This window comes from Hibiscus syriacus, unplaced genomic scaffold (genome assembly GCF_006381635.1).
Source record: "Hibiscus syriacus cultivar Baekdansim isolate YM2019G1 unplaced genomic scaffold, ASM638163v2 tig00110386_pilon, whole genome shotgun sequence".
In the NCBI taxonomy this organism is placed as follows: Eukaryota; Viridiplantae; Streptophyta; class Magnoliopsida; order Malvales; family Malvaceae; genus Hibiscus; species Hibiscus syriacus.
Window position 1 is genome coordinate 1019116 of NW_024062716.1, and position 16483 is coordinate 1035598.

General features: G+C 35.6%; 1 long non-coding RNA gene and 1 pseudogene across 1 annotated transcript; one reads left to right on the forward strand and one right to left on the reverse strand.

The window, feature by feature from the left end:
* Window positions 1-578: 578 nt before the first annotated feature.
* On the forward strand, window positions 579-12265 carry LOC120122311. The gene is made up of 3 exons (XR_005516070.1): window positions 579-592; window positions 1848-1851; window positions 12133-12265. It is a non-coding gene; the product is annotated as an uncharacterized LOC120122311 (long non-coding RNA).
* LOC120122310 lies at window positions 11493-15379 on the reverse strand (annotated as a pseudogene).
* Window positions 15380-16483: the final 1104 nt, after the last annotated feature.

A 16483-nucleotide genomic window follows, 5' to 3' on the forward strand; every position in this document is an offset into this window, starting at 1 on the left:
GTTGTTGTATTGTAGGGGCATAGCATGGTGGATGGAAGCGCATGGTGATGAGAGCAGGGCATGGGCAGTAGTTGGGTTGGTGGTAGCAGGGTATTGTTGTAATGCATTTTTTGGGGGATAAAATTGGTGATTACAGCTGCCCCTCTTCACTCATTGTTGTGAAACAAAAATGGAGCGAATACATAAAGCACCAATTTTTTCCAATTGGGTCATCTGACATCGCTGAGCTCCAAGTTCTTCTCATTATGAACTTTTCACTTTTATATTCGGACAAGTTCTTCTCATTATGACCCTTCCATTGGAATGTTGATCCACCTCCTTCTGCGATGATTGAGCTAAGGTTAAACAAGTTCTTTTCATTATGAACTTCTTCTCTCTCATCGGATGAGTTCTTCTCATTATGAACTCTCCATCAGAAAAGTTTAATCCCTCAAGCGAGTTATTGTTGATTCGAAGTGTTATGAATCGAGCAATAGGTTGAACAAGCTCTTCTCATTATGAACTTTTTCTCCCTATGTCGGATGAGTTCTTCTATTATGAACCGTCCATAGAAAATTTCAATCTCTCAAGTGAGGTGTCACTGATTCAAAATGTCATGAATTGAGTGATAGGTCGAACAAGCTCTTCTCATTATGAACTTTTTCTCCCTCATCGGATGAGTTCTTCTCATTATGAACTCTCCATTGGAAACGTCAATCCCTCAAGCGAGGTGTTGCTGATTCAAAGTGTTGTGAATCGAGCAATAGGTCGAACAAGCTCTTCTCATTATGAACTTCTTCTTCCTCTGTCAGATGAGTTCTTCTCATTATGAACTCTCCATCAGAAATATCAATCCCTCAAGCGAGGTGTCACTGATTCGAAATGTCGTGAATCGAGCGATAGGTCGAACAAGCTCTTATCATTATGAACTCCCTCTCCCTCTGTCAATGAGTTCTTTTCATTATGAACTCTCCATTTGAAATGTCAATCCCTCAAGCAAGGCATCGCTGATTCGAAATATCGTGAATCGGGCGATAGGTCGAACAAGCTCTTCTCATTATGAACTCTCTCTCCCTCTATCAGATGAGTTCTTCTCATTATGAACTCTCCATTTGAAATTTCAATCCCTCAAGTAAGGCGTCGCTGATTCGAAATGTCGTGAATCGAGTGATAGGTCGAACAAGCTCTTCTTATTATGAACTCACTCTCCCCCTTTCAGATGAGTTCTTCTCATTATGAACTCTCCATTGGAAATGATGATCGATTTATCTTCTCTTTGAAGATTTTTAAACCTGCAAAAGATTATCATATGTCATTAATAATTGTGTTGGAAGTACCCGAAGGTATTGACCCAAAGGTCCTTGAATTTTCTGAGATCCATTTCTTTCATGATGAAAAATATGTACAAATTCTTTGTTGAAATCTTCTTCTTCTTAATGCAATCGTGAAATAAAATCTTTGTTGACTCTTTGAATTCATTAATGTTACAAATTATATTGTCTAGTGATCTTTTGCTCCTTTATTTGTGCTGAGTTTTTTGTCTTTGTTGGGTCTATCCCAGGAACGACACTGCTCACTCGCATTGAAGCAATCTGAAAAAGTCAAGTTAAAGGAGGGCATTTTTGGAAAGGCTTCTAGGAAACCTTTCAAATGAATCCATTGAAATCCCAGAAAAACGGTCTAAAAATGAATCAAACAATTTTCTAAAAAATGACAAAATAGCTTTTTTTCTTTTCAAAATGGACTTTACATGCATCCTCATGAGAGGGAAATTAAAATTTATCATGTGTATGAAATGATGAAATGTATGATGCAAATATGCAAATTCATGGAATATGTATGAATGCATGTTTTCTTGATTTGTTGAGAATGGTTACAAGAGCAGTCTTCATTGCTAAAGCAGTTTTCACTCTCTTCCTGGTTCGACCGTCTTCCTTGTTTGTCACACCTGAGTGCATTCTTGTGAATCTTGACTTTTGAACGGGCGCATCTTGCCCCAGTAAATTTTGGCATTTGATAAATTTGGATTCTTCTGCCTTAACTTGTGTAGAAATCCAATAGAGCTCTCATCTTTCCCAGAAAGTTTTGAAAAGAGAGTCTATCATTTCAAGCTCTGGAGACCGTGTACTTGCTACTACATTTTTATGGAAAATCAACAACCACTGCCTAGAACTAATCCTTAGGGACAACTGGAATTGAAGGTGTTTGCTCAATTACTAACATCGAATTCAGCCCTCCCAGCTTTGCATTGATTTTTCAAGGTTCTATCGTCCATTTGGCGGAAAACTAACTTCCCGGTTATTAACTTTTAGTCCTAGTGTAAATAGAACACAACCTTCAAATTGGGCGAGTTTAGGATTTATAGAAACCCTTTATGAACTCAATATTGACTCAACATCATAACTACTAGTATGGGAAGCATTCATTATTTCCTGTGGCGTTGACATTTATGCACGTCAAATCACCATAATAATGCAATTGTATGTTACGAGGCTCGAAGGACTTATCATCGAGAAACATTTGAAAATCAAACTTGGCTTCTTCAAAAATTTATTCATGTTTATTATCAAGAAACTCCTAAAAATTAGGCTTAGCTTCTTTAAAAATTCATCTGAAAACATCATATTGTTTGGGTAACATGCCCCCACATCAAAGCAATGATTCTTCTTTATTAGACTCCTCGATCCTTGAGGCTTAGCCATTTTGAACAAAAATCCCTTCATTTGAGGCTTGAATTATGCTCTTTCTTCGTTCTCTTCTTTTCTTTGAACAATCTGTAAAACTGCCTTGATGCATGAAATGTGAATGCAATATATATGTATGTAATTCATGAAGTTCATGAATACAGAACTGTTGATCATCAATTCTTCTTCTGGATCAAAGTGTAGACCTTAGTCTTCCTTCACTTGATTATCTTCGCATGGAACCTGCCTCAATATCATTGTAGCAACTTGCCAGCTCAGCTTTGTAATCTTCTGAGGATCAGCATGATCATCCTATGGTCTTTGTTTTCTGTCTTCATTTTAGAGGAAATGTTTTCTCTCTCGAATTCTTGTTATGACCAGGTATATGGCCTTGACTCTATTTCTATCCTTGACTTGATCGTTCAATCAAATTTGTTTCTCCGGACAGGTCTTCCAATTGAAGCATGAATGGTTTGTTTCTCAAGGTGAGATCATTTCATTTTCATTTTCTGCCCTAGGCACTCCAAACAGTGAGGCTCATCCACCACATCTGCTTGATTTAAATCTTGTGATTTTAATGACATCTGGTTTTGGCAATGCCCCAATGTGGGTACTCATGGCTCTCTTCGAGCCAAACTCTTAATCTCAAATGGTCTCACTCTTGTATCGATAATCAGCAATGTTATCAAATATCTTGAGGGCTTCTCTTCATGATGCCACAATTAGATGGACATTTAAGGAGTGATCAATTCTTCTAACATAATTGTCTTTCATTTTTTCTATAAGTTGGGATATGTTCCATCTTCAACTAAGGCGATTATCTGCTTCTGACAACGTCACAAGAAAGTGTTAGAAGTTATTTCCTCCAGTCCTTTTGATCTCTCGGACTATTTTCTTTTATGAAATACTTTATTATTCTGGCATCGTTTGTTCTTCTCTAACTAAGGCAGAATGAGTCTCACCAGCTTCCAGGACCTTTTCCACTTGAGATTGTCTTGTTTGAAAATATTTCTCTTCTTTCTTTTATTTTACAAATGTGAAAAATTTTGTTGAATAAATTTCAAAAGTGTTGTCATTTACTTCCGGCTCACAATCAAAACAAATTGTAAAACAAGAGTTCACTGAATATCAAATAAGTCAAATTTTCTTTTAATCATTCAAAAAATTATACATTTGAAAAATGTAAAGATTAATGTTGATATAAAGCTTAGGCTGACTTGGGAAGGTAATGTGTTTCAGGTTAATTTGGGAAGGTAATGTGTTTTAGGTTGGCTTCTTGCGTCCTTGATTCTAGTGTTCATTGATTTGATGAAGCAGCTGTCATACTTGTCTTCTGGAAATGTTCACTGGTTCTCAGCCCTCGTGAGCGCCTTTGGACTGTGCAATGTTTTATCAAGAGATGTATAAGATCATCCTTTTATGCAGTGGTTGACAATCTTCGTATTCGAGCTGCCTTTTCAGGTTTCAACTCAAAATCTCCTTTGGCTTCAAGACGTCATAAAAAATTTTACGTCTTGTACCCTTATTTTATTATTTTTCCTTATTATGAATTAAAGATTTAGAAAACTAATTTTTGCAAATAAAAATAACTCTTGAGAGGCGAAATGAAATCTGAAGATAGTCTCTCCACTTAGAAATCCATGTATGATTAGAAGGGACTTTTCAGGCGTGTAATGTAGACTGGGGCTCATGGTTATGAAAGAAAGGGATAAATAGGCCCAAACAAGTGTTTAAGGGTTATTAAACCCATGATTGATTCATTCTATTGTATTCAATCTTGTCTTGCTTGAATTGAATCTACTCGTGTGTCTTTTATTCTCTTTTTATTTTTCTTTGGTGTTTCATGATCTTCGGGTGAATTGATTGAGTCATTCGTCTTGAAGTGTTTAATTTGTTTTATTTCTTCTTCTTTTTCTTTCTTTCTTTCTTTTCTTTTCTTTTTCTTTCTCTTTTTCCTCTTCTTTCTTTTTTCTCTATCTTTTGCTTTCTTTTTTTCTCTTTTCTCCCTTTTTTTCTCTTTCTCTTTTTTTGTTTCTTTTATGTGTTGTCAACTTGATTTGATCTTTGAACGCTTCATATTTGGTCTACCTCACGGTATCTTGTTATTTCTCACCTTATTTTATCATGACTTGCTTCTATAGCGAAATTTTGATTGATGATCTTCACTCATGCGAACAGATGTCATTCACCTTTTCCACCCAATGTGGAGGGTGATCCTTGGTTAGGGTTGAATCAAAGAAAAAATACTATATGCTCAAAATGGGACAACAAGGAATATATATATATATATATATATATATATATATATGAAATGATAAATGAAACAAAGTCGTTCATCATCTCATACATGGAAGTCTTTGTAAAACAGGTATCCTAAGGGACGAGTATTCAAGATTAATCTTATTTACATGAAAACAATGTAATTAATTCATGATAGAATTATTTTAATGATTTTCTTTATTTCTTCTTCTTTCATTCGCTCTTAGTATGCCCCAATTATTCGAATTCTCTTGTAAAAACTTTATCCGCAACACTCCATCTTGTCTTTCTTGTAGGAAAGGTCCTCGTTATGCCCCCATGATTTATTGAGGTTGAGAAATTAATGATGGTTTTGTGTCTAGGAAGGTAAATGTGTGACTTTAAAGTCATAATTCTGGAAAAGGTAATGTCATGGAAATGTTATATCTCTCTGGAAAGGTAAAAGTACAGGTTTTGGTGCCTCGGGGGATAAGGGCATGACTTTATTGTTTCAAAGAGAGGTGATGTCAAAGTTCGGTCTTTTGGTAATTAGCACAAGCCGTGTAAGGAAACGAGTAAGGGTGTTTGGCTTTGGAGGGAACACGAAAGGTTTAATCTTGTCCTTTGTTAGCGGTCTATAATTAGTGAAGTAGTAAAAGAACCTTTAATTCATATGATATTCAAAGAATTACAAGATTAAAACTTGATTTATTGCTCATAACCTAAAAATGGCATAAGTTCAATTAACAAAATATCTATTGAGGGAAGAACAAAAACACGTTCAAACAGGACAAGGCCAGTGCAACGGCTAGTGCAACAAGGTTTCACGATGGGTGGAAGAACTTATTTTTAATTGGCCCCAAAATGTCTCATTACGAGTTAAAGGTCAATACCCTAGGTCAAACAAAATATCGGCCTTGCTTCTCAGTGCCCCACGGATCTCGATGATGTGCCTCGAACTTCATACGATGCTAACATCATGTCCATAGCTCTCAATTATTTCTAGGAACGAATAGGGTGACTTCTTCCTACCTTAAAACTTTTATTACGAGATTCTCGCAAGTTAGCCCCAGGATCCATGATTAATGCATGTCGAGATGCAATGTATACCTTGAACAATTCTTGAAAAACAAACAATGTCTCGATACACTAGGGAAGTGAAAATCTGGTTCATCTGTCCAGCTCCTGCGAGCATATGGGTACTGCATCGTCTTTAAAGCATTACTTTATCTCCTGCTTTCAGAAATATTTTGAGCTGGTTCGTGATCTTCAACTGTTGGCTTCTCTTCTCGAGTCCAACTTGTTACCTCAGCAGGTATAAGTTCGGCTTCTCAGTAGGTAGACTCTCTCTTGACTCTACTCGATCTACGTAGAGTATCTTCAAAATTTTCCGATCCCAGTGAAAGGCATTGATGTGACATTATTTTTAAAAAAACCTTCTAAAAAACCATTTATTTAATGTATCAATACCTTTGAATGATATGTCATGATTATGCAAAAATGTAACAAGACCAGACAAAAGGAAATTAATGTTAGTAAAAACAAGACAAAAAGAATCAAGTTATTGAAATGATTAGTCAAAAAAATGTAATCTTAGCAAAAATAGTTAAATATGACTCAAAGTTAAGACTGAAAAATAAAGAATACAAAAGAAATTAATAGCCCTAACCGCATGCGTTCTAGTTCTCTTAGGCTATCCACATGGCTCTAGCGGGGTAGGCTTATTAAATTCTCTATATGAGGTTAGGTTCTAGCAAATGTTCTCGAGCCATCTTTACAACCTGCTAAGGTTAACCATAATTTTGGCCCATTACAGACTTGCGAATCGGGTTCAGTTCAGGGGATCTCACCACTAAAAGCGTATCGCAGATCTGATATCCGGATAGACAACTTAGGATGCTTTCCAGAGATACTTTGTCAGACCCACACAAGGAAGCCCAATGCTCCTCGTGAAGTGTGATGTTTCTCCCTACTTAGGTAAACTGGGTTTGAGCTCGGGTTTAGAGCTATGATATGCAACAGTCCTAAATATTCACACAACTGTAAGCATTAATCAGAGAGAATTTATATTCTTCTTTTGAAATAACATAATGAATAGTAAATTAAACAAGATCGAACTCGTAATCTCCATAACCATAAATATAGGGTAACCAAATCGTGGCTCAACTCTCAATTTGTTTTTTTTTTAAAACAAAATCCTCAGTGGAGTCGCCAAGCTATCGACACCGTTTTTTTGCCCAGGTGGGGAAAGACCGATACCAACTCAGGGTTTTTCTTTTTGAAAAGCGTTTCGAAATGTGAGGAGTTGGCATAAATCATTTAAGGTGCGATTGAAACAACATAAAAACCATGTGATTTTAATAAAACATTTATTTTTATCAAAATATGAGCTTTAAGGTTTGCGAAAATCCAGAAATCGGGTTCGGGAGTCAGTTACGCGTAGGGAATGATTAGCACTCCCAAAAGCACCCAAAAATTGGTATCTAGTTGGTTACTCTATATTTAAAATCGAAAATTTTGAGTTCGATCTTTATTTAATTTGAAAATCATTACGGATACAAAGTTGAAAAGGGTATTCGTTTATTGAGACCGATAGCATTCGCTCCCAAGCGTAAATGCGGGAGATCAGCTATTGTGTCTAATAACCGAATATTGCCTCATTTTTAAAAAATCATGATGCAATGTTTGAAAAGGATATCGACCCATTTCGGGAATCACCAGTAGTCACCCCCTGAGCACACTTGCGGGAGATATACCATTAATTCCCTAATAAGTGAACATTGCCTTAGGTTTAAAAAATAATGCAATCAAACAAAATTTTATTTAATCCTAATTAAGTTAAGGTAAATTAAAGGCTTTTTCTAGCTTAAGGTGTCAAATTATGAAATTAAAGGAACCTAGAAGCTCAAACCTAAAAAAGTAGGCTCAAATATTAATCCTATTTGATTTTAATAAATTATCGAATCGAATAATCGAGATGGTTCATTCAGCATTTAGGCGAGAGACAACTCATATTATTCCCTAAATTTAAAGACTAATTTGAAAGCTAACCTAAAGTGGAGGCTCTATTTAACATATTTAATTATGCTAATTTTAAAGTTCTAATCGAAGTTCGGGGACTAAAAAATCAAGATCTAAAAGTACGATTTCTAAAAGATCTAAAAGCGTAGGACCTAAATTGATAATTTCTAAAGTTGATGACTAATTTAAAACCTAATTTTTATCTAAATTATTAAACCTAAAGCTTTTTTAGAAAATATTAATTATTAATGATTTTAAAAGTCGAGCAATCGACTCGAGTAATCAGGCATAGATTGTGAAAACTCTACTCGAATTGTTCATAATTAAAACTAATGTGAAATCCTAATTTCTAAGTTTGATTCGAATGTTAATCTAATTTAAAACTAAATCTAAGAATTAAAGCTATGAAATATAACAATTAATAATAAACTTAATTAAAAAAATAAAACAAATAACAAAAAAACACAGTAAAAACATAGAATAAAAATTAAATAAACATAAAATAAGGACCTAATTGCATAAATGTGAAATTACTAAACTAAATGGGAACAAATTAAACATAAAATAGGACTAAATTAAAAAAATCTAAATTGAAACAAAATAAAAATAAATGAATTAGGGACAAAAAAATACAAAACATGCTAGAAATTAAAGGGACCTAAAGGAAGTTATACCATTTATTTAAGGCTAAAAACTCTGTTAAAATAAAAAGGCAAAATTACAATATCAAACCACGAAAAAAATTTAAAAAAAAGTCACTACACATGACTAAAGTTTAAAAACAAGCTAAAAGTGGGGTGACTAAATTGAAATTATACCAAAAATTTCAAAGCACAAACAAAAAATGGAAAATTATAAAAACGGCCCCTTCTAGTGAACCTTTTGTAAAAAGGAGGAATTGTTGGGGGACCTAAAATATGATTTCTCCCAAAATTATTTTATAAATACAAACTTTTTTTAACATTTCATTTTTCTGTCTTTTTAATTTTTTAACCCTCTCTCTCGAATTTCGGCCGCTCGTCGTCTCTGATGGTTGTTGGCCACCAAAATTTATCGAGAGACTCGTCTTGACGCGGTGGTCACGGATCCGGGCTCGGTTTTGTGAAAAACAGCCCCCAATGCCTCGAAATAAGCCGCGGCTTCCACTGACCGGATCTCTTTCGTCCTCCGTTGGATCGAGCCCAAATTTCAGTATGCTGCTCCCCTTCTCGAGATGCTCCTCCTCACCGTTCGGATATATGTGGTTGTGATTTTTTTTAAAACTAAAATTGCTATTTTTATGCTTAGTGTTCTTCTAAAATAAAAGAAATAAATAAATAAATAAAGGTTTTCTTACTGAGATTCGGAAATAGGAAAAATGAACAAAAATATTTGCAATCTTAAAAAGGGTAGCCTTAAAAATCTTGTTTATTGGCTTGAACAAATGATGCCGAAAGAGTTTTTACATTGCTTTCATTCAGGTTTTATACCCATTACAGTAGATATTACCCCTAAAAACAAATAATTAATCCTGACAATGCTTTGAATTTTGGTGCTGGTGGTTGATGTATTGCAGGGGCAACAACATGGTGGATGGGAGGGCATTGTGATGAGGAGCAGGGCATGGGCAGTAGTTGGGTTGGTGGTAGCAGTGTATGGTTGTAATGCATTTTTTTTAGGATAAAATTGGTGATTACACTGCTTAAAATACTCTGTTTGGGAAAATAATTTTTCTCCTGTCCATTTCAGCCTTTCTCTATATTCAAAGCTCCATCGGAGTAAAATTGCCTTTTAAAACATAGTTTTGGGCCACCTTTTCACGCAGTTCTACAACATATAAAATCCATTACGGTTCCTATTACTAGGCTAAACAACGATCTCATTGGAACACTAGACCTGTCGGTTATCCGGGAATAAACTGTTAGTAAACTTACAAATAATTAAGTAGTAATCTAATAGTAATAATATTTCTTTCAACAACGTTCACTTGAGGAGAGGATCTTCCGGAGACTTCAAGAAAAGTTATATGGAAGATCTTTTAAGTGGAGGATATGGCAGTAGGGTGATGACTCCAGACGTATCAAACAACTCAAACCAGAATTAAATTAGTAGCAGAATTTGCTGAGGTTTGTATTAACAATCTCTTTAAGATGGATTTTTCATATCCTCGATGCTTGAGAATGTTAGACGTCTATCTCTTAAGATACAACAGTAATCGTTCACCGGCAACAACAACACACTAATAAACAAATCTAACTCAATTTTACCTTTTCCTATCGTCATAACAAAAATTAAATTTTTGAAAGGAGAAAAGTTCAAGTACATACTAAAAAAAATTATTTAACTTGCTTTTAAAGAGAAGAGAATAAATAAACAAGGATCGAAGAAATTAAATGAAATTAATAGACATTAATGAGATTAAAACAGTTGGCTTGAAACACAAAAAGAAAATAGAGTGGGTTGACTTGAAGTTAGGCATGATGGGTCTTATTCTTTATAATTGGAGCGGGTTGTATATGAGGTTCAGTGATGCGAGCACAGTTACGAGCCTTGCTAGGTTCTCGACAACTTTTTTAACACAGTTTGATTCGGATTTGAACATCAATAATATCAAGAGTACAAGTGTTTAATATAATTTGATTGAGAGTTATCTTTAAACAAATATTATTTTATATTTTACAATTATTAATAATAAAAAATGAAAGTATTGAGTAATCTGTTTCATGGACTCAATTTTATATTCGTGGAAGATCATTTGATATTATTACAAGGTCTGAGTTTACTACTAATTTTAACGGAAAATCTATAATTTTTTCACAATATTCTCAATTAATCATGTAGGCATTGAATCATAAGGGGTAACGCATCATAAACATTTGGACTTCATCACTACCGTCTATATTTATGTTATTTAGAGTCAATTATGGGATTATCACTTTCCTTTTATATTTATATATTTTTACTTACTAAATTTAAAATAATTACATTTTAATCACTTATATTGTTAATTTATTTAATTTTAATTTCTTACATTATCAATTGTTAACTTGATGATGTTACATGTTAATTAAAATGAATTAATTTTTAATTCAACCCATAAAATTATATAAAATGTTAATTTAACCACGAATTTTAGATGAAATATCATTTTCATCCCTAAAATTTAGATAAAATATTCATTTAACCTCTAAATTTAACCAAAATCTCCCATCGTCACCACCACTCACAACTGTTGCTGCCGGTCATCGCTGAATAGTACCAGATTTTATTTGAAGTTCCACTTGCAAATCTTATCCTATTTTTTAAGTTGTATGATCATTTTATAATCTTTTATTATTAGAAGATGCAAAAGTAAAGAACATTATAGTTTGGGGACCAAACAATATATTTTACCCTTTTATCATAACTCTGTCAAAACGGAATAAACCATGCAACCAGGGTCACACATGTAGAATGGCAAGGAAAAACAATTACTTCTTAAAACTAAATGTATACATTCAACTGTTCGAATCTTAATCTATACATGCATATAAAAAAAACACATACACCATCTCTTTTCCATCTCTTGTTCACGTTGCTATAACTTAGAAAATGCCAACCAAATTCTTTGTAACACCATTTTTTTCGAATTAATCACCGGTATTCGATCTATTTACCGACTAATCCAGACTAAATTTTACAGAAGTCCATATGGGAACAACTCTCCCAACTCATTTTGCTCCATTTGCAAATATCAAGATTCGAACCCTGACTTTACATAAGAAATCTAATATCTCATCCTATTAGACCAACTGGTTGTTGGTACTGGTAACAGCATTTGATTCTTCCCCAAAATTCAATTTTATCGGATATCAACTACTTCAGCTAGCTTTACTTTCTCAAGAGGAGAGGGAAGGAGGATAATTTCAAAAGCTATGTGGGTTCCAAACATGATATGCTTATCACCACTCTTCCCGTGATACAAGTGTGTCGATATAATATCCAAAGAAACAAAAAGAGTATTCTTTCAAAGTTAATGGGGGAAAACTTGTATCACATCTGAGATTCTGTATCTCTCCCCTGTTGACTATATTATTGGCTTTTAACCATATATCTTTACCGGAGCACAAGAATAACCTGATAAATCTCTTTTAACAAACGCAACGAGATAATCCTCGTTGTTGTTTCAGAGAAAAGGATTTATATCATCTTGGAGACAACCTGAAACTTGACACTCTTGAATCACCGGTAGCAGTAAACTAGACCCCAGATACACTGGCATAGAAACAATAGTTGAATATTTGCAATTTATCCAGTGCCCATTGGTGACCTAAACATGCCTTTTCCTGCCAAATAAAAACATGGGACCAACCATAGATGATTATTTGCAAAGCTTTATACAAGAAGGCAGCTGTAACCAAATTACAACTGGTAGTTGTTATAAAACTAATCGTAGATGCATCCCGAACTTCAAGGAAAAGTGAGCAAACTTTTATAAAACAAAGATGTTAAATTCATTCATTACAAAGGCTCACAGAACTTGCCAATGGGCAAAACTATTCATTATCCGGTCTGACGTATCAGGAAATTTTCTCACCCCCCCCTGAACATGGTAATTTAATATAAGAATACATGAACATAAAACTATCACATATATACATTTCTAGTGAAGTGAGAAACAAATATAAAAAGACTGCAAAGTTGAACCTAACATGGTGCATATTTTGAGGATGAAGAGAGAAGTAACAATTAAATAACCAAAGTAAAAGCCAGGTTAAATATATAAACCACCTATCAAGCCATACTTAATCCACTTGACCTATACAAAGAAACTAAGCCAAAATATGAAAAATCAAGAGAGAGTTGTTTTGACTATAAATTAAAAGTAATGATCAAATTCATTATAACATTGACAGAGCAGTTCCTTAAAACCCAGTGTCAGTAGTCAATAAACTGACTAGTTCTCCAATAAACAAGACATGCTGTAAAAGACTAACTCATCTGATAAAAACTATTTTGCGGACTCGTAGCAGTTATAGCCTTGTAAGAGTGCAATTGAAAGTAAATAGAAATTGGAAACTCATAGCAGTATAGAAAGCCCAACAACAATAATTCAGTTGTTTTTTTAGCTCTCACAAGTCGCATCCCCCACCCCCAGACTACTAAAACAGAAAAAAAAATGGAACCCAATATCATTTTACTCTCATGCCAAATAACCATAACTGAACTTCATTGTTTATGAATCAAGTATATAGCATGAGTGCAATAAATAAAGATAACACAGAATAATATTCATTAGCTAAGGGGTAGTTTGGATGAAAAAAGAGCAAACACAGGACATAACACATACCTTAGAGAAGATGAAGATGTTGAGGTGTTTGAGAACCCAACAAACACATTCGAGTATGACTTGGTCAAATACGAAAAGTTGGCAATCGGAGGGAGAGCAGGAACCTGTTCACCTTTCTTCAAAAGGTCTTGCAAGCTGAGTCTTTGCAGGGTCAAGACAGACCTTGATTCCTTCCATATGAAGGCAAGCAGACCATTTTGAATGACAAAAAGTGAGCCAGGCTTTGAGCCAGGATATCTAAAACCATATCCATTTGCAATACCTTCTCCCACAAAAGCATGCTTCACATTCACAGGATGTGATCTGCATCACTATCCCAGGGAAATGGGTCCAGTGAAGGCTCATCAATATTCACTATGAACATTGCGGAACCATTTGGGTGCAGAACATAGTGGGTGCCTTCCAATATTTTAGTTGCAATGAGAAGCTGTTTTCCCTCTGTCTCTTTGTAAGAGAGCAAAAGAAAGAACAGAGCTTTCCCAGGCTTGTCTTCAGTCGGCCTTCCAGGAGGCCAACCAAATGTTCCTCCCCATAAACCGGCATACTCTTGATCTTCCCTCGGAACCCGCATGGGCAGCTTGTAAAGAGCAAATCGTGTATCATGCATATTAGGCCAAGCTCGATAAGATGATAAATTAATTGTAGAGGCACGTATTGCCAGCCCAATAGTATCCCCGGAATTCAGAAAATCATGAAGTTGAGCATGCCTAGTCTCACTGCTAGAAGAATTGCATTTTGAAATTGCTCTGCCACCATTGACAGAACTAGGCTTCCGAAGAATTTGCTTAATACTAGCTCTGAAGTACCCACCTAGACTTTTCCTATTGTTTCTGTGTGTCTGATCATCATCTCCATTCAGAGAATTAGAAGAACTAGAACGGTCAAAGCTCTTTCTAATGTCACCGAGTTCCGACTGAGTAGGACCAGCAGGCATTGCAGTACTTGCCTTCAAATCCACGCAACCCTGTTCACTACCAAACTTACACATCTGAAGAAGCAGTGATCTTCGCTGCAACATAAGAACCAAATCTTTCTGGAAATTCTCCGCATCCTCCCACAACAGAGGGAATAGAGGCCCACTTACAGAATCAGTAAGCTTAAGACGAACTTGGCTAGTAACAGTCTCAAGCAACTTTCTCCTGTCACCAAAATTCAACCGACTAAAAGGAACCGCGGCCTCACTCTGTCCTGAGGATCTCGATAAACCACTATTTGATCTATAAACCTTTCTTGAAATCTCCTCACTGGAATGATGAGGAAAGCTCTCACTAGGGAATAGTTTACAACCATTCCTTTTTGCTCTAGGCTCAACCTCAAGCAATAGCACATTGCAATTCCGCTCCACAGATTCCACTGAACCAGGATAAAAATAGTCACATCCTTTCTCCCTACCATGAAGAATAAACGTGGTGGAACCATCAGAATCACCAATAATTTCAAAAACCGGTGCCCATAGAATGGGGCCATCCTCGATCCCTAATGGACCAAGCTCTTGAGGAATTATTCGACATCCAACAACAGAAACAAAACCAGGCAATACATAGACTACATTGCCAACCTCAGGATTCTGGTGAACCCAAAGGCCGACCAATGGCTTTACTCTAACAAGGAAGCGACAGAGTGCCTTATAAGATACTACACCTTCCCTCCACTCCACGAGGTCCCTCATAGGCACAACTCCAACTACATCACATTGGGTGAGCCAAATCCTTTCAGAGGCAACATGTTCACATAGAATTTTACAACATACTGAGATTACATATGTCCTCTGGTGAAAGGGACCGTGATATAATAGCAAACACATCATCAGGTAAAGCAAGAAACAAGCTAGAACCACAAGTTTCTGGCATCATAGTAGTGTCTCAGTTATTTATTCTTTGGGGTTATCAAGATTTCTTTCTTTTCCCCCACAAATTGAGCTACAAATCAACATTCATGGAAAAACAATAATTCTGAATCTATGAACAAATAACCCCAAAAAAACAGAATTCAGAGAGAGCATGTTACCCAATACACCAATCGAAATCTCCCTGCTTCAAATCAGGCCTTGAATAGAAATGGGCTTTTGGTTTCCCCCTTATTCTAAAGCTGGAGAAGAAAATCAAAGTGATGTTTCATTAAAATTCCCCTTCCCTTTGCATCTACAACTCAAGAAAGAATTTGTGGGAATGTTGAAAATTTGGGGGTAGAGTAGAATTATTGTGGCACTATCGAGTTTGGATTGGAATACATACATTGACTACTGACTCAGTGGACCATGTTTTTGCTATTTATTAATAGCAGGTATAGTGGTTTTCAGATGGCAGAAAAGTTTAAATTTTGATTTTTTTCCATGGATGTTGACGTTTAACATTAAGTAAGACTCATTTTTATTATCTTTCCAAATTAAATAAGAGAAAATCGTCTCAGTGATCAAAAATACCTTATAATATATGATTTTAATAAATTTTTTTGATTCGCCAAAATGACCAACAAAATCGTAATGCGAAATAAAAATTGCAACGCGATCTCCAGAATCGTAAATCAGTTCCCAGAATCGCAACGCGATTATGAAGAATCGCAATGCGATAGTACAAATTCGCATTGCGATTTTCCAGAATCGCAACGCAAATCGCAACGCGAACATATAAATCGCAACGCGATTCTGACTATCGCAACGAGTATCCGTTAAATCGCAACGCGTATCCGTAAATCGCAACGCGTATCCGTAAATCGCAACGCGTATCCGTAAATCGCAACGACAATACGTAAAATCGCAATGCGTATCCGTAAATCGCAACGAGAATACGTAAATCGCAACGCGTATCTGTAAATCGCAACGAGAATACGTAAATCGCAATGCGTATCCGTAAATCGCAACGACAATACGTAAAATCGCAACGCGATTCCGTAAATCGCAACGCGATTACGTAAATCGCAACGCGATTACGTAAATCGCAACGCGAATACGTAAATCGCAACGCGATTACGTAAATCGCAATGCGAATCTGTAAATCGCAACGAGATTCTGACTATCGCAATACTGATTTCAAATTCGCAACTCGATTTCTGAATTCGCAACAGGTTTTAATTTCGCAACACAAATGTTTTGGGTATATAACTACGTAGCAACAGCAACTCATAACCTAAATCTCTAAATCGCAACTCATTCCATCTCCATCTATCACTCTCTCCGGCGACATTCGTTCCTATATCCAACGACATCCTTCCCCATCCGGCAACAGGTTTTAGTTTCGCAGCTCGTTTGTTTAGT